General features: G+C 44.2%; 1 pseudogene across 1 annotated transcript; it reads right to left on the minus strand.

Annotated features, from left to right (window-relative positions):
- Positions 1-2,950: 2,950 nt before the first annotated feature.
- Positions 2,951-11,441, minus strand: LOC311361892 (annotated as a pseudogene). The gene is made up of 5 exons (XR_014684203.1): positions 11,370-11,441; positions 9,663-11,257; positions 7,673-7,856; positions 6,650-6,653; positions 2,951-4,883 (listed from the first exon to the last, which is right to left on the minus strand). The product of XR_014684203.1 is annotated as an uncharacterized misc_RNA (transcript).
- Positions 11,442-21,569: the final 10,128 nt, after the last annotated feature.

Below are 21,569 nucleotides of genomic sequence, written 5' to 3' on the forward strand. Positions count from 1 at the left end.
GTGTGATTGAGCAAACTGTAATGATGTTCCATTAATCCATTGCAGTCTTACATAATTTCAGTCCATGGATTTCCTTCTATTCCTTCAAGCCAACTGATTGTGTGGATTCTGCTTTCCCTCCTGGCTCCGTAGCCAAGCAGGTGACCAATCACAGTACACTCACCTTATGGTACGGATCAGCTGAATCAAGCTACAGAGTTATTACAGAACTAGCTAATTAAAGACCTTTCTATCTGTGTTCTCTGGTCAGCCATATGAAACTCATAACAACAATAACTGGACCTTCTCTTTGTTACTCTTTCACTGCAGCCATTAGTTTGGTTCAAAATTATGAGAAATGCTTTAGTGTCTAAAGAAACGATCCAAAACCCATCCACCCACCACTTAATCAAGCAAAATTATTTATATTCCTTTCTAAACCAATTAAGCCTGCAGAGAAAAAAGGACAGAATAAGAATCATATTTTGGACATTAAAGTAACTTGCAGTCAAGTAAAAGAAAACCAAATATTCTGTTTGAGCTGGTCCCAACCCACTATCAGAATGTAAAAAATGCATTCTGGCTGACGTCTGGTAGACGGTAGTTTTCCATTGAGTGGCGGGGCTTGATTGCAGATCAGGTTTTCACCGTCTCTGGGGTGGAGTCAGAACATTTGATTGACATAACTTGTTAACCCCGGACTGCCAGTAACTGTTAACACGTGCAGTAGCATGTGTTTAATAGAGGGTCATTGAGGGCATATTTACATACGTTTTTTAAATGTTATGAATTCAAGTTGAGATCTGGACCAGGATGAATCAACATCACTACTATGTAACCCACTGCATCACCTTTCATCAAACAAACAAAACACTTTTTCTTATGTTATGATGTCATCATATTAGGTTCTTTATTTCCCTGTTATACACACAAACACAGGAAACACACACACACACACAAACAGGGGTCACCATACCAACAACCCAGCATGAAACCAAGGTCAGGCTCGCTCTCTCTCTCTCGCTTTCGCTCTCTCTCTCTCTCAAATATGAGTGTTTACCTCACGTCTCCTCACCTCACGTCATGGTGAACGGAAGAGTATATAGTGACAAGGGGGGAGAGCAAAAGATAGAGAGAGAGAGACACACAAAGTCATATGGACAAACAGAGAGAGGGAGAGATAAATCAAACCAGATAAATCATTGACATGAACTTTAAGGCTAGTAGCTAGGCTAGTATTTAACTCCCTAAACCCTAAGCCCTCTACAGCACAAGGAAACACCCCCTAAAAGCCCAGAGGGAAGGAACCCTGGACCGACCGATAATAAAATACCTTAGTGGACGTTATGACGCTTTAGACGACACAACATTTAACACAAATGAGGGTGAGATGGTTAGAAAGGAGGTCGCTCATCAATGAGTTGTTGTGGGTTTCCTTTGGGTGCCGCTCCTCCCAAATTCTCCCAAACATTTTATTTTGCTCGCTTTGAGCTCACTAGAAAGGCCATGTCTGCTGGCGAGTTTGTTTTTCGTTTTAATAAACGGTGACTCAAAAATTCCAGGAATCCTTTGGGTGATTCGAATCTCTGGTCCCTGGTGGCTCGACTGGTAGAGCTTGGCAGTTGGTGCCGCGCCCTCAGAGAACCACAGAACGGCCCGTAGTTCAGGAAGGAACTGAAGTCATGAATTCATTCAAGACTTTTAATCGATAGACCAAGCAGACATCTTTTCTACACCATTTATAGATCGGTTTGCATTATTCATATTCGCTGACTCCCTCTCTATGTGAAACACCTGCTGGTTCAGGCATCCCCTCTGATTGGCTGATAGGGTGACCCGGTCCCCTGCTGTTGCAGGCATCCCCTCTGATTGGCTGATAGGGTGACCCGGTCCCCTGCTGTTGCAGGCATCCCCTCTGATTGGCTGATAGGGTGACCCGGTCCCCTGCTGATTAGGCGCTGATGCGACACACCTGTCCTCCTCTTACTGAAGCTGAACTGAAGGGGCGTTCACAGGGGAGCCGGCAGCCCTGCAGCCCCACAGTGAACCAGGACTGTTGAGGGGCTCAGGGGACCCGGTGGGTTGGTTTGTTTAGACTCCTCGTCCAGAGGATCCCCAACGTCCTCCCTGAGCAGCCCAGACCTGGGCCTTCATCTCACTGGACGCTCTGGATACAAACGCCTGCTAATGGTCATATTGTGAGGTATAGTTTGGTTAACATGATCTTCTATAGTTATAGGTGAGAGAAGGTTTAGGAACCAGACAGAATAGCCACATACAGCGAGTCTTCTTTTTAATATGATTGAGATTTTGTACGGCACAAAAAATTAGACAACAATTCTATGTTTTCTATTTCTTATCTCATCTCATTCGGTGCAGGTAGCTATTCCTGCACATCAATCCCTGAAACTAGCTATACATAACTGCAACCATGAACAATTATATAGCAGTAAACCTTTAAAAACATGAAAAAGAGACAATAAAGAACATAATGTTATCTAATAATTGGGTTATAATTTACAATAGTCAGGGTTCACTTCCTACTGAATTTTTCCTTGTTAAATGACAGCAGTACAACATTAATACAGTTCTCTCAGATCTCACATATTAGAGATTCAAATTCAGTAAACAACTTTTGGTCGTTTGATTATTTTATTATCAAACAACAAACACACACACACACACACAGCTTCAACCAGACATCCCATAATATTATACTGAGAATGTACCTATTCCACTGAATACATTGTACAGAGAATGTACCTATTATACATACTGTACTGAGAATGTACCATTCTTAGTATGTAGCTATTCTACTGAATGCATACGTAATTAATGCATATGAGAATGTTCCTATTTCACAGAAAATGTACCCAGTCTACTTTTTTTTAACATTTTTATTTGAATCTGAAGAGTTTACAAACATTTGATTGTGTTGTTACACATTATTCGGAAAAAGAAACTACAAAAATTGTTGCGTTAAAAACATATCAATAATTTGATCAAAATGCACATTTCATATATTCAACATTTTACTTACTGCAACCTTTAAACATTTTACATCATTAAGCATATATTGAACCAAAGGGTATTTTAATAATTTATAATGGGTTACATTATATTTGTTTAATGTTGCTTAATGAAATGCTCCTTGTCAAATTACAGCAAACAGTATGATATAAATACAGTTCTCTAAGATCGCACATGGTAGAGATTCTAATTCAGGAAACAACCTCAGTTGTTTTGGTTGTTTGATTATTTTATTATCAAACAAAGGTCCTAGTCTGTTTGATTGACAGGTGAGATGATCAGAGGGGCAGAGTTTGTACGATCATCATGTAGACACGGACAGAGGAATGGATAGAGAGGCTCAGTAAAGGTGCAGCCAGTAGCAGAGTAGATATGAACCCTGGCTTCCACATCATAGAAGGAGACCAGACCCTCAACATAATCAACAAACACCCCCACCTTCTGGAGCTTAGCTCTCAGAGGGAGGCGGACAGCAGGGTTATCACTAAATACCAACCCATCCTTGTTGAAGTAAAGACTCCAGTAACCCGTCTCAGGGGTCCACATGGTCTCACCTTTTCTGTCGATGGACTCTCTGGCCACTCCTACATACCATGCATTCTTGTCTTTAACCTGGACCTCAAAGTAAAATCTCCCTGAAGAGAAGCACTGCCTCGTGAGGACATATATATACTTTGTAAATCTCTTAGGGTTGTCTGGGAGTTTCTTCCATACATCTCCATGATGTACTTGTTTCCCATCCTCAGACAGGATGAGACGGGGATGAGCTGTATCAGGATCCAGAGTCACATCTACTTCATACTGCTGGACCCTCTTCAGTTCAGCGTCACACAGCTTCTTCATCTCCATGTTCAGTGTCTCCTCCAGCTCATCCAGGGATCTCCTCAAGGTCCCTACGTATGACAGAGGACGGACCTCCACCGTCGTCCAGTCCCTGGTGGGTGGAGGATCCTTCAGGGATCTGAAGGCCTGGAGGAAGTGGAGGTGGTCTTTAGTGTGTGAGAGCGGCTTTACCTCTGAGCTTCTATTGGTCAGATCTTCGATTTCCTGCTCCAGCTCTTTGATGAGGTCTTCAGCTTCTTTCTCTGTGGATTTCAGTCTCTCTTTAACCATTTGGTTGAGATCATCCTGGCACTTTTCAATGCGGCGCATCAGAGCAGTGAGGATCTGTACACCATCAGCTATCTCTCTGTCTGCGTCTTTCCTGCTCATTTCTACTGTGTCTTTGATATCCTTAATCTTTATTTTTCTCTCCTGGATCATCTGCTGAACTTCAGCCTCCATCTTCCCCAGCTGGGCCGTCTTCACTTCATATTCCTCCTTTAGAGGTACAACAGAATGGGACCTGTGGTCTGTCTCTGTGCAGAACTGACACACACGCACCTGTTCAGTCTGGCAGAAGAGCTCCAGTAATTGATAGTGTATCTTACACATCCTGTCTTCCAGACGGTCCATAGGCTCGACCAGCCGATGTTTCTTCAGGCCTGTGACTCTCTGATGTGGCTCCAGGTGGGTTTGGCAGTAAGAGATAAGACACACTAGGCAGGACTTCACAGCCTTCAGCTGGGTCCCAGTACAGACGTCACAGGGAACTTCTGCTAGTTCAACACAAGGCTGCTCTTCTACTCGTACGGACGTTCTAAACTGAGCTGCCAGCTCTGATAAGAGGGTATTGACCTGTAGATCAGGTTTTGTGTCAAAAATCTTGTTGCAAACAGGACATTTGTAGTGGACTTGCTCATCCCAGAACTTTGTAATACAGGTTCTGCAGAAGTTGTGTCCACATGGTGTGGTAACTGGGCTGCTGAACACATCCAGACAGATGGAACATGAAAAGTTCTCCTCAGACCAGGAAGTGTTAGCAGAGGCCATTCCTAGACACAGACGACAAGGTTTATGTTACGAGTTATTCCATTATTTTTTTAATTCCCAAACGGGAAAAGTGGTTTCAACCTCTCTGAAAGTTGTGCTGTTTCACTCACCTTGTTGTTGTTGTTTCTGTCTCTCAGCCTATTTGCTCCTAAGTGCGGTTTCTTTCTCTCCTGAACGAGCGAACCGCCTGCACGTCAGTTGCTTAGGTTTCTATGAACCTTAAGTTTCGTTTCCTCTTCATCTCCTCTTCTAACACCTGACTCCTCCCCTAACTCCTGGCTCCGCACATGGGCGCGCTTCATCCATGCACTGGTACTTTAAATGTGTTGATGTGTGTTCTCTGATGTGTGTTCTCTTCTTTCTGGAGTTAAAATAGAGCATGTGCAAAACGAGGGACATTGTGGGGATTTTGTGGGGATTTGTAACCGCGATTAACCGGCGTTATAGACCCGGGTTTCCGGGGCTTCCCCGAATGTTTTTTATCCAACCCCGATCCGAGTTTAAACAGAAACAGACAGAGAGCAAAGAGCTGTTTATTGGCGCTACGCTGCTGTAGGAACTCTCCCCGATGTGCACGCGCACAGTGGACACACGAGCAGCAGAGCTGAGAGCAGCAGACAGCGATACTGTCTGTCCAATGGGGGATTTCCTTTTGCTTTTTTTTTGCCCGTTTGAAGAACTAGTGCACCCCCTGCTGGTAAAAGTGGGTGTGTCACACACACACACACACACACACACACACACACACACACACACACACACACACACACACACACACACACACACACACACACACACACACACACACACACACACATACACACACACACACACACACACACACACACACACACACACACACACACATAGGACATTCGTTGTGACGTATTCGCTCCAGTACCGGCTCCATTCCTTCTTGTTCGACATATTTTTGCCTTAATTCAACTTAATCAAACAGTTCAAGTCAGGAGAATGCCTGAAACAGAAAGGTCCAGGATAAGATGAGCCAATAGAATCACTGTATACAGAGGAATGAGGACCACCGTCCAGCGCCTTGTTCCCCGTGATAGAAACAAAACATACTGAAACAAAACTAGAACATGAACTAAATAAAGAAACTGTTCAGTTAAACATTCAGGGAGCTAGCTTTGGTTAAACAACACACATTATCTCCCCCTTATCGCTCTATATCTGATAAACACACAAACACACACACACACACACACACACACACACACACACACACACACACACACACACACACACACACACACACACACACACACACACACACACACACTGTCATGGCAATTTCCTTTAACAGATATTGCGTCTAGGACAGATGGAGATTTCTAAATGCAATAAACACACAATACTTGTAGACAATTATCCTAGGTTTAATGCATGCATACATTAGACTCCTCTCTAGTAGAGTGAGTCCAGACATACAGTTTGATAGTTATTTATACAGTTTCAGATCCTCCCCATATTGCAGATGTCAATAATCAAATCAATAATGTTTACCCAAGACACAGAGTTGCCTTTGTTCTTATCAAGCAGAAGAGTGCCTAGAGGATGTCTTCTCCCTCGAGACCGGTTTACCCAAGTACGAAGTTTAACATTATTGGTTGACTCTAAAGAAGGTAGGCCGGCGACCCATAGAGAAGGATTTACATTTATATTATTATTAATCCTTTGTTTTACCAGGGTATTCACATTGAGACAGTAGTCTCTTTTAGAAATTAGCCCTGGCCAAGAAAGACAGCACCTAGCTAAAAGACGCATAAAAACAGAGAAACAGATTTAGATGCCACAGAGCAAAGTAAACATTTTGATTGACTCTGAGGAGGAAGGTAGGACAGCTGACCAGAGCACATGGGTTAACATTTTGACGACATAGCTCACTGGTGAGGTGGCTGAACCAAGCACAAAGGTCAATATGTAGACGACACTGGGGAAAAGCAGGATGGCAAGACAATAAAAGCCTATATGACTAAAAGGTAGCAACATGTGCATTTTTCCATCACAACACACAGGAGCAAAAAAGATGAATAAATAAAAAATGTGAAATAAAAAACATTAGTTGTGTTCCCGCTGCTCAGGGGCTAAGGTTGGAGCAAACCACTTGGTGTGTGTGTGTGTGTGTGTGTGTGTGTGAGGGTGGAGGACAGGTGAGGTCAGGGGTGTAGTTGACCCCGGCCGAGCACACGTTGTTGGGCTTCTTGGAGAGCACCATGGGGGCCCGCTTCTGAGGAGGAGGAGGAGGAGGAGGAGGAGGGGGGGGGGGGGGGAGGTGGAGGTGGAGGTAGAGGAGGATGAGGAGGATGAGAGAGGAAGAGGAGGAAGGTAGAGGAGGAGGTGGAGGAGGAGGGAGGGAGGAGGGGGAGAGAGGAAGAGGTATGAAGGGGAGGAGAGGAAGAAGAGGATGAAGGGTGTGAGTGGAGGTGTTGAGGGATGGGAGGGGTAGGATGAGGAAGGGGAGGAGAAGGGTGGAGTTGGAGGAGGAAGGAGGGGTGAAGAAGAAAGAAAGGATGGTAGGGGGAGGGAGGAGGAAGTGGTGAGGGAGGGAGGGAGGAGGAGGAAGGAGGAGATAAGAGAGAGGAAGAAGTAATCCCTAAACCCTAGAATATCGACTAGCTATCCACAGATACTCTAATGAATACGTAATCACATCCAAACCTTATTTTTTTCAGTTTTTAACTGAATCAACAAAGTTATTTTTCAATAAAAGCGTCTGCTTAATGACTCAATAGCAGGTCGTCATGGTGACGGATGATGGGAGTATTTGCACCTCTGGGTGCTGCGGGGCCTCCGGTGCTTCCCTGCCGCCCCGGGCCCAGCTCCGCTTGGTCAGACGGTTGACGGCGGCGAGCTCGATGAGGGCGGAGAAGACGATGGCCGGCGTGGCGCCGCGCTGATGAACCGGCCCATGGGCGGCAGCGGACGCCACCCTAGGCGGCGAGTTCCTGCCGCCGCTGATGCTCAGCGTTGTCACGGTGATCACCGTGGGGACGCCCAAACAAACAAACAAACCAACAAACAAACAAATGAGTAAAAGAAACACAGAGTGAAACAGGGTTTAGAGGTGAATCCGTCTCTTTCTGTCCAGTTACCTCAGTGTGGGGCCCCGTCTAAAGCTAGGGCCCCACTACACGCTGCTTTCAACCTGAAGCCATCACTAAACCATTGAGCAGGGCACATTTAACCAGTGACGTGCGCCGCTCTACCAGTCTGCGGACTCACATGGCAACCGTAGTCTTTGGGGAACACAAATCTAGAGATGGAGGACAGACGGACACAGTGTGCTGCTCGCCCTGCACTACAGAGAGTGTGTTCTCCCACAATGTTCCAACCTCCTTTAGTTTTGTTTCATGTTTGTGTGTGTGTGTGTGTGTGTGTGTGTGTGTGTGTGTCTCTGTCTGAGTAATAAATGAGCTCCAGTTCCGGGGCAGATACACTGGCTATTCAGAGTACGTTAAATAATTCTAGTGAAGTTACCCTAGTGGACCACACTAGCTGCCACATTGAAGAACTCTAGTCTCAGTGACTTATCACTTCTACCTCTAATCAGCCATCAGAGGATTAATTCATGCTCCGTATGGCCCTGACACACCAACCAGATTATCGGCCGTCGGACAGTCTGGCGAGCTTGGTCTGTTCGGTGTGTGCTGTGTGATCGGTCGTCGTCAAAGCCGTCGGTGATCTCTCAAGCCGTCTGTGTTCTTTTCAGCCGATTGCACATGTTGAATCGGCCACGACCAAATCGGTCCGGCTGCCTTTTCTGCAGACGATCGGCAGTCGGAATGGTGTGTCAGGGCCTTTAGATGACAGGTTAGGGGTCCACACTCACTTTTCTATCACGGTCTATGAAGCCACTGAAGTTACCTGGGCCACCCCTGGCCACCCTATAAAGCTCTAGTTCCACCGCTGCAAGCCCCCTGAGTGTTACGTTGTTTTGATAGCTGTATATGTTTGAATGAAGTTATGTTTTGTGTAGTGAGAAGTACCTTGTAGAAAACAGCATTTAGTCTGATGAGTAAAGTATTCTATAGTCGCTGTCCCAGCAGAGGGTAGAGCTGAACCATGGATCAGTGGAGCAAAAATAATTGTGCGCTGTCTTAAAAAACGCTAAATTAGAGCTAAAGCACTTCAAATATTTGCCCAAATAAATCATAATATTTCCTAGGTAATTTGTAAACACGTGTAATATGTATGCAAGACAATACTTAACACAATCCATGTGTGTGAGTCATGCGGACTCACACACATGAGGAGAATCTTTACATGTAGTCACAGTGACCTTTGTGTAAGTGTGTTACACATGTTGGGTTGTTGCATGGTGGACATTAAAAGTAAGTCAACTCATCAGCTGTTGCTGTCTATTTTTATTTAAATCAGAAAAGTGTTGTCATACATTCATACATTTTATTGTGTCTTCATTCAAGATTCAGAAGAAAGTAACGATTCGATCATTATGATGCACATTAATCCCTGAAACTGGTAACATAACTGCAACCATAAACAATTGTATAGCAGTAAACCTTTAAATACGTGAGAAAGAGACAATGAAGAATATAATGTTATCTAATGATTTACAATGGGTTATAACTTATAATAGTCAGGGTTCACTTCCTAATTAATTTTTCCTTGTTAAATGACAGCAGTAAAACATTAATACAGTTCTCTCAGATCTCACATAGTAGAGATTCTAATTCAGGAAACAACCCCAGTTGTTTTGGTCGTTTGATTATTTTATTATCAAACATAGGTCCTAGTCTCTTTGATTGACAGGTGAGATGATCAGGGGGGCAGAATTGTTACCTTCATAATTATAGAGACCTGGACAGAGGAATGGATAGAGAGGCTTTTAGTAAAGGTGCAGCCAGTTGCAGAGTACATACGAACCCTGGCTTCCACATCATAGAAGGAGACCAGACCCTCATCATAATCAACAAACACCCCCACCTTCTGGAGCTTAGCTCTCAGAGGGAGATGGACAGAAGGGTTATCACTAAATACCAAAAAATCCTTGTAGTAGTAAAGTGTCCAGTAACCCATCTCAGGGGTCACTATGATCTCACCTATTCTGTTGATGGACTCTCGCCACTCCTAAACGCTATGTAGTCTTGTCCTTAACCTGTACCTCAAAGTAAATTCTCCCTGAGGAGAAGCTCTGCCTCGTGAGAACATATAGATACTCTGTAAATCTCTTAGGGTTGTCTGAGAGATCCTTCTCTACACGTCCATCATGTACTTGTTTCCCATCCTCAGACAGGATGAGACGGGGATTAGCTGTATCAGGATCCAGAGTCACATCTACTTCATACTGCTGGACCCTCTTCAGTTCAGCAGCACTGCACGGCTTCTTCATCTCCATGTTCAGTGTCTCCTTCAGCTGATGGAGGACAGACCTCGACTGTCGTCCAGTCTCTAGTGGGTGGACGATTCTTCAGGGATCTGAAGGCCTGGAGGAAGTGGAGGTGGTCTTTAGTGTGTGAGAGCTGCTTCACCTCTGAGCTTCTATTGGTCAGATATTTTATTTCCTGCTCCAGCTCTTTGATGAGGCCTTCAGCTTGTTTCTCTGTGGATTTCAGTCTCTCTTTAACCATTTGGTTGAGATCATCCTGGCACTTTTCAATGCAGCGCATCAGAGCAGTGATGACCTGCAAACCATCAGCTATCTCTCTGTCTGCATCTGCTTTGCTGCGTTTAACTGTGTTTTTAATCTCCTTAATCTTTAGTTTTCTCTCCTGGATCATCTGCTGAACTTCAGCCTCTATCTTCCCCAACTGGGCCGTCTTCACTTCATATTCCTCCTTTAGAGGAACAACAGGATGGGACTTGTGGTCTGTCTCTGTGCAAAACTGACACACATACACCTGTTCAGTCTGACAGAAGAGCTCGAGAAGTCGTTCGTGTTTCTTACACATCCTGTCTTCCAGACGGTCCATAGGCTCGACCAGCCGATGTTTCTTCAGGCCTGCGACTCTCTGATGTGGCTCCAGGTGGGTTTGACAGTAAGAGATAAGACACACTAGGCAGGACTTCACGGCCTTCAGCTGGGTCCCAGTACAGACGTCACAGGGTAGGCCTACTTCTCCTGGTTCAACACAAGGCTGCTCTTTTACTCGTACAGACGTTCCAAACCGATCAACCATCTCCGATAAGAGGATATTGACCCGTAAATCAGGTTTTGTGTTGAAAAGCTTGTTGCAAACAGGACATTTGTACTTGACTTGTTCATCCCAGAACTTTGTAATACAGGTTCTGCAGAAGTTGTGTCCACATGGTGTGGAAACTGGACTCCTGAACACATCCAGACAGATGGAACATGAACAGTTCTCCTCAGACCAGGAAGTGTTAGCAGAGGCCATTCCTAGACACAGACGACAAAGTTTATGTATTGAGCAAATCTCTTATTTTTTCCCGTTATTCCATAACGGCAAAAGCGGTCTTAACTTCTGTCAAAGTTGTGCTGCTTTACTGACCTTGTCGTTGTTGTTTCTTTCTGTCAGACATTTTTTTCCAAAATGCGTTTTTCTTTTCTCCTGAACGAGAGAACTGCTCCCACGTCGACTGGCTTTGGTTTCTCTAAACCTTAAGTTTATTTTCCTCATGACGTCCTCTCCTCTCCTCTCCTCTCCTCCCCTGACACCTGGCTCTACCCCTTAACACCTGGCTCCTCCCCCACGGTACATGAGTGCGCTGCATTAATGCGCACTGTGTGGCCTTATGCGTAACCGTTGATGTGTGTTCTCTTCTTTTTGGAGTTAAAAGAGAGCCGGTGCAGAACGAGAGACATTGTGGTGATTTAGTGGTGAATTGCAACTGTAACTGGGATTCATCGGTGTTGATCTATCCGGGTTTCCGGGGCTTCCCCGAATCCAACCCCGATCCGATTTTCAACAAACACAGACAGAGAGCAAAGAGCTGTTTATTGGAACTCTCCCCGATGTGCACGCGCGAGCAGCAGAGCTGAGAACAGCAGACAGCGATACAGTCTGGTCAGTGGGGGATTTCCTTTTGCTTTAGGAAAGTTTGCCCCGTTTGAAGTACTAGTGCATCCCCTGCTGGTAACAGTAGGTCTTACACACACATTATGGCAGTCCATCGATTGCGATGATGACGTTGCTCCAAATTAAATGTATGGACATCTATTGGGGTGTGTTGCGGCGGTGCATAGCCATGTGGCTGTGCAGGCCGATGCGGGATCCGCAGGTTTTGCCACAAGAGGGACAGAGGTACGTGGCACTGGAGGGTGTGGGCCCTGCAGCACGCTGATGCCTCAGTGCACGTCGCCGTGCCCTCCTCTCTGTGGCTTGCTCCTGAAGGTGAGTAGTTCCCTGGTGGCAGGAGGATCTCCAGGTATGGCGATCAGCAGCCAGTGACTCAAGTGCTGTAGGTGGAATGTTGCACTGCTTCAGGAGGGTTTTGAGGTGGTCCTTATAGCGCTCGTTTGGACCCCCAGCAGATCTCTGGCCGCCCAGAAGTTGGCTATAGAGGATTTGCCTGGGGAGGCAGTGGGCAGGCATACGGATCACATGCCCAACCCAGCGTAGGTGTTTCTGCGCAAGGAGCACGGCGATGCTAGGTGAGTAGGTCCGGTCAAAGATTTCTGTATAGGGCACCCTGTCTTCCCAGGACACACCCAGGATCCTTTGCAGGCATGTGGAAGGCCTCCAGTGTTCGTATGTGCCTCTGGTAGGGTGTCCAGGTTTCCGAGCCATACAGCAGTGTAGAGAGACAGACTGCCTTGTACACAGCTGCTTTGGTGGAGCTGGTGAGACCCCTGTTCCGGAAGACACACACACACACACACACACACACACCTATCCAGACAGTATGTAGGCAAAATAGAAAAAAGAAAAAATGTGAAATAAAAAACATTTGTTGTTTTCCTGATAAGGGGCTAAAGTGGAGGAAAATCACTTTAGGGGCTGTGTGTGTGTGTCTGTCTGGCAGGCAGGCAGGCAGGCATCTGGAGTTGGGCCAAAAAGCATATTCCTTCCTGCTGTTGTGTGTATGTGTGTACACTCGCACACGTGTGTCAAAGAAATTGTGTCTTCCATTAAGTACAAGATGTTTGTATACATCTAAAAACAAAAACAAGATGACAAAGTTGCTCAGACATATTTTAATATTTACAGTCGAATAGTGAAACAAAAGTACAACACAAAATACTACAGGCAGTTGAAACATAGCATGGTCTCGAGCTACCACCAGGTGTCAAGATGGCAGTTATAACCCCTTTAGGTGTTTGAATATATATATATTTTTTTTTAAAGCTCAAAATTGCTCAGACTTTGGATTTTTTCCTGTGACCTAGGACGTACATACTTTGTCCTAGCCCAGGTCAATTTCAACATGGCTGGGGTTTCAGTCCAGTGTGATGTGCCCACTGGCCAAGCAAACCAGGGATGCTGTCAACGACACATCGATGAGGACTTGGTTGGGTCCCATCAGATGTGGGACTTGCATACGACCAGCCCAGGTGAATTGAAACAAAGCTGGGGTTTCACTCCAGTGTAATGTCACATCGATGTGGACTTGGTTGGGTCCCATCAGATGTACACACTTTGTTTAAATTCACCTGGGCTAGTCTCCACCGTTTGCTTGGCCAGTGGGGACATCACACTGGACTGAAACCCAAGCCGTGTTGAAATTGACCTGGGCTGGGACAAAGTATGCACGTCCTAGGTCACGGGACAAAATCCAAAGTCTGAGCAAGGGGTTGGACAGACACCTGGTCCTCCTTTGAAGAGATTGCCCTCGTAATGAAGTAGGGTAGGCGTTTGTTTTTGCTCGTATAGGCTGTATATTTTTTCTTGTATATATATTTTTTTTTTGGGGGGTATTTTTTTGTATATTCTTTTTGTATATATATATATATATATATATATATATATATATTTTTTTTTTGTGTGTGTTTGTTGTTTCTTTCACAGGTGACCCGCACCGGGGTTGGCCGAGTGGAGGGGATCATCTTATTGGAGCAGGGAGACCACTCTGGAAATGCAACTGAAACAAGGTGGAAAAAAAACACTTTTTTATTCACATTGAAGCCTATTATCTTCTCATAGTAAGAATTAAACAGTAACTCACCCCATAGCCGCCTTCTCCAATCTTGTCATTTGTTTCTTTGGCCCCTCTGCTGGCCCCTCTCCTGCATCGGCCTTACGTGCATAAGTGTGTGCGGAACAACATGGACGTGTAAGAAGATTTAAAAGAAAGCAAGAGCATGTGCCACACACCACAACATCCTGAGTGGCGTCATGAAATGCGTTGGATTGCACAATTAGCCGAGGCTATTCAAAAGGACTCACTGTCAGGTGTCTCTCCGTGGCCTCCTTCAGGTCAGTCCTGGCGATCTTCTTTTCGTGGTGCTTCTTCACCTTCTCATTCAGCCAATTGGCCAATTGCTGCCTGAGGCTCTTGTCTTTGGGCTCCTGTACAGGTTTGTCCTCTTCCTCATCGGCCATGTCCGAGATTCCAAAGAAAAGCTCTTCTTTTTCTATCTTCGCTTCTAGATGAAGGATGATGACCAAGGTCTTCTTCCCAGACTTGGTGTTGGTGTCCTGTCAGATATTAATGAGACAACTGTATTTAATGATGATTCAAGTAGCGGTTTGTCTGTTTGCTGTTCGTGTGTTATATCTTAGTGACTGTTTATGTGAACGTCAGTCAGTTACGGTTTGGTGATTATGCTGACATATAAAACGTAAAAGTTAATCGCAAACCAACACACTCACACTCACACACAGGTAACCATAACAATGCAGCTAGCTCACCATGTGAGTAGCGGAGGTGTGGCCTGGGTCCAGGGCTGACAGCTCGTACTCTTTGTACGCGTCGACCTCAGACGCCTCCTCAGTCGCCAAGACCCCCGGACTCCTCAGCATCTAGGACACAACACACCGCGTCAGGAACTCGTCGAGTTAAAACAGGATAACATCACTACTGAAGGTATATGTTAGGTCCTGTTATGAAATGGGCTCACTCGTGTGTGTGTGTGTGTGTGTGTGTGTGTGTGTGTGTGTGTGTGTGTGTGTGTGTGTGTGTGTGTGTGTGTGTGTGTGTGTGTGTGTGTGTGTGTGTGTGTGTGTGTGTGTGTGTGTGTGTGTGTGTGTGTGTGCGTGCGTGTTAGTTTGAGTGTGTGTGTGTGTTCGTGCAGGTGCGTGTTTTTTGTGTGAGAAATTGTCTGACATTAAGTAAATATAATAAAAGCATTATAACAAATAACCACATAAAAAATAATAATAATAATAAATAAAATATAAAAATAAAAGTGCATCAACCCACACTTGCATGTGTGTGTATGTGTGTGTGTTCATGCAGGTGTATGTTTGGGAAATTTTGTGTGTCATTAAGTAAATATAATAAAAGTACAAGTACTGTTTGTTGTGTATACATTCCTTTGAAAAATGCAAAAAATATGCTGAAATCCTGAAGTTTTCAGGAGAAAAAGTTTAAGAAAATGTGCATGAACATATTTATATGCATTATTTTTTTTAGGGAAAGAATAAAAGAGTGCATCTGCACACTTAAAGTTTGCGTGTGCGGTCCGTACCCGTGTCCTCTCCCTCCCTCCCTCACCTGTCTCAGACGGTCTTTCCCTCGCGGTGAGGGGGAGGCTGGATAGGGGCGGGAACGGTGCCTGACCCGAGCTCGACCCCGGCTCGCGGCCGCTCGTTCGACCTCAACCCTACCCGGGTTCTCCGGCGCTCCTCGTTGAGGTCCCTCCTCTTGGAGTACCTCCTCTTGGAGGAGGTCCTCGGGTTTTGGGTTCCTCACCCGGTTCCTCACCCGTCTTCTCCCCATTGTTCTCTTGCTCCGCTTTGCTTACTGGACAAAATGCTGCTATGATCTCTTAGAACCAGGTAATGCTTATCCCTCGACTCTCTGATCAGCAAGTGAGCACTGGACTGAGGAACGGTGCCTTATATAGAGGAGCGGGCCTTGTGATGTCATAGAGGTCCGTCAGGGTTCCGCTGGCCCCAAACGTCACACGACGTTGTGGTGTTGTCGCGGACAACCAGATTTTTTTTATTGACACTCTTTAGAATATGCCTCAAATAAGCTCAAGTTGAAATGACTAAAATAAACCTATTACTTTAATATAAAGTGTATAAACACACGCTTATATTTACAATCACAAGTCACAATATGAAATTGGTTTACACAAGTCCATAAGCTGTTTCTAAGTCTATCAATGTTTTATACTCAAAACATGTGCATAAACACACACTGTGGCCAGGAAAGACTTGTCAGGCTATCAGTTTGTCGTTTATCAACTTTAATGATATTGATATTTAAACATAAGTTTCTTGCAGATCAACTGGCGCACACACACACACACACACCATCGGCGATGGTGTGTTGAGTATGTTGAGTATGATGGTCCTCCTGGGGGATCCTTTTTGTGGGTCCTCAGATGGCTAAAGAGGCCAATTCTGGAGCCACATACTTTATTACAGAGTGGGCATGGATGTGAGGTGCCAGGGGTAGGGAATGGGGGGGCCTGTTTGGTGGTGATCCTCTCCTTCCTTTGCTGCTGCTTGAGTTTGTCGGAGTTGGTCCTCATGGAAAGTAGCACCTTCTTGCAGGCAGTTTCTCCAGGTGGATCTGTGTCGTGCAGTGTCCTCCCAGTTTAAACTGTTAATGTTGAATTTTTTGAGGTTTGTCCTAATGTTGCAGTGTTTTTTTTCCAGGCCAGCAAAAGCTCCACTTGCACAGCAGATTCTCTCTCTCACTCACACACACACACACACACACACACACACACACACACACACACACACACACACACACGAGTGACACACCAGCAATAAACCATCTTCTAATTTGAGTATATAGACAAATAGATTGAGCCACCCGGTGGATGCCAGTTCAGGCTTACAGGACTCTAGGCCTGTCGATCTGGAAGATGCTACCGAATAGACCTACTTGAAAAACGGTTTTCTATCGTTTCGTATGATTATTTTTGATGGCATTGATGAGACTTTGGTGGCTTATGCTCTGGGTAAGAAACGTAAGCCTTCGAAAAAACAATCATATTCGTGTATTCATATCGCATTTTGGAAAAGACGTGTCATGGATTTATTGCATTTTGGGGAAAAAATAATCTGTTTTTAAAATAAATATCTAAATATTAAAATCTGGATTTGAATTTGTAATGTTATTATAACCTCAAGATGCTATATTAAAGAGTTGAAACAGAAAGTAGTGGTTTTCATACCACTTTCTTGGTAAAGAAAACAAATTTTTACTCAAATTAATCAAAATGAATTTAAAGCGTTTTGAAAGTAAACTCTTCATTTGTAGTGCAACCCAAAAAATAAATATAGGCCTAATTGTATTGTTTTAATGGAGCGTGAATGTAGCAGAGCTGTCACTTTTCACTTGCTTCTGTGACTATGCGGCGATCAGGACTTTAATCGCGCCGTCACCCGATAAACAGGTAGCTGTGGTCGGCAATCGGCATGAAACCATAATTCTTTGTCTCTCCCGAAACGGCTGCTGGCTTTAAGCATACTTTATTTGAACACTCTTGAAAACACTGCTTTTGTCTGTGTGTGTGTGTGTGTGTGTGTGTGTGTGTGTGTGTGTGTGTGTGTGTGTGTGTGTGTGTGTGTGTGTGTGTGTGTGTGTGTGTGTGTGTGTGTGTGTGTGTGCGAGTGTGTATGCGAGTGTGTATGCGAGCAGATGCGTGTGTCTGGGTGGAAAAAATAAATTAAGATGTCTCAATGTTAACTCAACTCAAAGGGTGTATGCAAGTGAGAAACTGGGAAACTGTGTGTGTGTGTGTGTGTGTGTGTGTGTGTGTGTGTGTGTGTGTGTGTCCGCGTTTTCTGTAGATGATCGGCAGTTGGAATGGTGTGTCAGGGCCTTTAGATGACAGGTTAGGGGTCCACACTCACTTTTCTACCACGGTCTATGGAGCCACTGAAGTTACCTGGGCCCCCCCTGGCCACCCTATAAAGCTCTAGTTCCACCGCTGCAAGCCCCCTGAGTGTTACGTTGTTTTGATCGCTGTATATGTTTGAATGAAGTTATGTTTTGTGTAGTGAGAAGTACCTGGAATAAAACAGCATTTAGTGCGATGAGTAAAGTAGTCTATAGTCGCTGTCCTTTGAGGGTAGAGCTGAACCATGGATCAGTGGAGCAAAAATAATCATGCGCTGTCTTAAAAAAGGCTAAATTAGAGCTAAAGCACTTTAAATATTTGCCCAAATAAATCATAATATTGCCTAGGTAATTTGTAAACACGTGTAATGTGTACGCAAGACAATACTTAACACAATCCTGGATGAGCTTGAAAGGAGAGATAGGAGAGAGGAGGAAGAGAAGAGAGGGGAAGGAGAGAAGAGAAACTAAGAGGAGAGGATGGAGAGGAGAGGAGAGATAACAAGACAAAGTCATGGTACTCAGACACATGAGGAGAATCTTTACATGTAGTCACTGTGACCTTTGTCTAAGTGTGTTACACATGTCCGGTTGTTGTATGGTGGTCATTAAAATCGACTCATCAGCTGTTTTTCCATTTCTATTTAAATCAAGTGTTGTCATACATTCATACATTTTATTGTGTCGTCATTCATGATTGAGAAGTAAAGTAATGATTTGATTATTATGATGCATGAAAAAGAGACAACAAAGAATATAATGTTATCTAATGATGTACAATGGGTTATATTTTATAATAGTTAGGGTTCACTTCCTACTGAATTTCTCCTTGTTAAATGACAGCAGTACAACATCAAAGTAGTTCTCTCAGATCTCACATAGTAGAGATTCTAATTCAGGAAACAACATTAGTTGTTTTGGTTGTTTGATTATTTTATTATCAAACAAAGGTCCTAGTCTCTTTAATTGACATTTGAGATGATCAGGGGGGCAGAGTTGTTATACCTTCATCATAGAGACCTGGGCAAAGGATTGGATAGACTGGTTTAAAGTGTTTCTGCGTAATTTGTCAGCTGTGATCTAATGCCTTTAATAAATTCCACCTTTATGTCATAAATATAACATGCCTTTGATTAGTGTTTGTATGGTCCAGCTAATCTAGGCCTATCTTATGTTCGATCAAATTGGCTTTGCCCGCCTGTTTTTTTCTGTGCCCACCCATGTGGACATTTACGCCACTGAGTCTAAGGAGTCTCTTTAAGATAGAACACATTAAGCGATGCGATGAGCCTCAGGCCATTAGTTTTCGGGCCTAAGTGCATCTCCAGACCTCTGTGTCAGGACCCCAACACCAGGATGACAAAAAACTAGGTAGGTCTGCCACATGCCCTCTCGCTACCGTCATGTCTGTCTGCACACCTGTCTATGGGTCTTGATCACACTACTTTCATACACGTCTGCCTGTCTCTCTTGTCTTTCTGTCAGTAGTTAAAGTTCAATTTGAAGGGCAAGTTCGCTGTAGAATGTATGTTTTAACATATTTTGGTAAGCCATTTTGTGTAATCAGGTTGCCATGGCTTCAACACGTTTTCCTGCCATCCGAAAAATATAAATATTTTTGGAAAAATCTGTGAATTTAAACATTAGGGTGCTTGCACACAAGTGCCCCACAAACGACCCAATAATAAGTTAGCTAACACTGAATCAACATGTTCGGCAATAAAATTATCAGACAACTACCACCAATGGGTTTGAGGCCCACTGGTCTGATGTTGGGGCAGTGTCATGCACATGGGAGTTTCACAGGACTAATACCTTGTTTTGTTTTTTTTCCTCAGAGGATCTGGCCAAGAGTCCAAATCTTGTGAGATCTTAGAAACGGTAGCCTGCTACGGCTGTTGAAAAGACCTCATCGGTTTTTTTCTGGAGTCCAGAGTCCAATCAAATTACAACGCTATACAAAATAATTCACAGCTTTCCAAAACGCATCACAATGACAGCATAAAGAATTAACTCACCCTCACCAGGAGATGAGCTGTGCCCATACCGGTTCTTAAGTCTCACACAAACACACAATACGCACAAGGACTGTCGCCTACAAACTCAACTTGCATGAATCTAACGTTCAACATGGCGCTGGTGGGTTTGTGTTGGCAAAAACAATGATGTTCCACAACAAACAGACACACACTCTCCTTTTCTTCACTCTTCCTGTCTAATCTACTTCCCCTCCACTTCCAGATTACCTTGTTGTAGCTCCGCCCATTACATGATACTAAGTCACGTTTTTTTGAATAAACATGATTTTGATGGCCCATCATTTTGCAGTGTCATAACTCAACCTCCCACTCGCTGACAACTCAAGTCTTGCCCACTTGGTCACCAGAGGGTATATCCAAACTATACTAATAAAATACATTATCATATATGTGACGACCCCCTGCACCCCCTTTGGGCCATATCTGCCACTACAAGTGCAGGGCTGGGCCTCCGTGTCTTAATTAACCACACCTTAGTACTGAGGGTGGGGTTATATAAGCAGGTTTTCACTCCTTCACATGGGCACCCTTTCGGTTGATGCAGGCACTCTACTGCTTTACTCTTTCACATGGGCGTGTTGCTTTATCTAATTCTTTCCCCACATATCCTTGCAGGTAAACCAATTATCCCTAGACATTTGTTTTGCCTTTTTTTTCCCCTACCATTTCAAATTACCTTTTTGATTTAAAATTCTGTTGAACTCCGTTTGTGATGTGAGTCCACCGTTGCATATGGCAGGCGCTTTATCCAAAGCGCCACTCCAATCAGGAAGGAAGGCTCGGGCTCTGAACCAAGCACAGGAGCATGGGATGTCAGAACCTCACTCAAGACTTTGAGTGGCACTTATCTTTATTGACAGACTCGAGGTCCAAATATAACACAGTATACAGACAAACAAAATAAATTACACATACACCTTTCTTATTCATCTTTAATTTACTATGGCTACACCATAGGTGTGCAGTATTATGAACATTGCAGACATTAGACTACATTGGAAATGATGAGCCTCCTTTTGGCAATGGTTTTGCATATGCCGCATAGATTACCACCATTGGAAGATTTAAGGTTTTATTTAGGATAAAAAGGCAACTGAGACAAGAAACGGAGAAACAATCAGAAATTGAAGGCCACTTTTCATTTCCAAAAGCGATCACGGTTTGTTATTGTAAGTATCAAATGTCAAAAAGCTAAATTTCAATACCTAGGGGTTACACATAGGGTTACACATAAATGAATACGTTAAGACTTTCAGAAGTTCTTTCAGAAACTGGAGGCTGCAGTTTAAAGAGGCAGAAATAGAGGACAGACAAAGCCTGGTTCCTGCTGAGATTCCACCACAGACCACACCCAGTGTCCTAGGACGAGGAGGGAACCCGCTAAGCCAATTACTGGTCTGAGATGCTGAGATGCTAACTGGCTCAACTTGCTATATGTTAGCTAACTGGCTAAACCTGCTATATGTGAGCTAACTGGCTAAACCTGCTATATATTAGCTAACTGGCTAAACCTGCTATATGTGAGCTAACTGGCTCAACCTGCTATATGTTAGCTAACTGGCTAAACCTGCTATATGTGAGCTAACTGGCTCAACCGACTGTATGCTGCTAGAAATGAGGGGGATGAGATTCCAGCCTAAACAACAACAGTGGGGAATTGTACAATTGCAAAGTTAAATTAAACATGTGTAAATATTTCCAATAGATGAATGAATTAAATTGTATCATGGCTCATTATATATGAAT

The sequence above is a fragment of the Micromesistius poutassou genome, assembly GCF_964030765.1.
Source record: "Micromesistius poutassou genome assembly, chromosome: 17".
NCBI classification, from domain to species: Eukaryota; Metazoa; Chordata; class Actinopteri; order Gadiformes; family Gadidae; genus Micromesistius; species Micromesistius poutassou.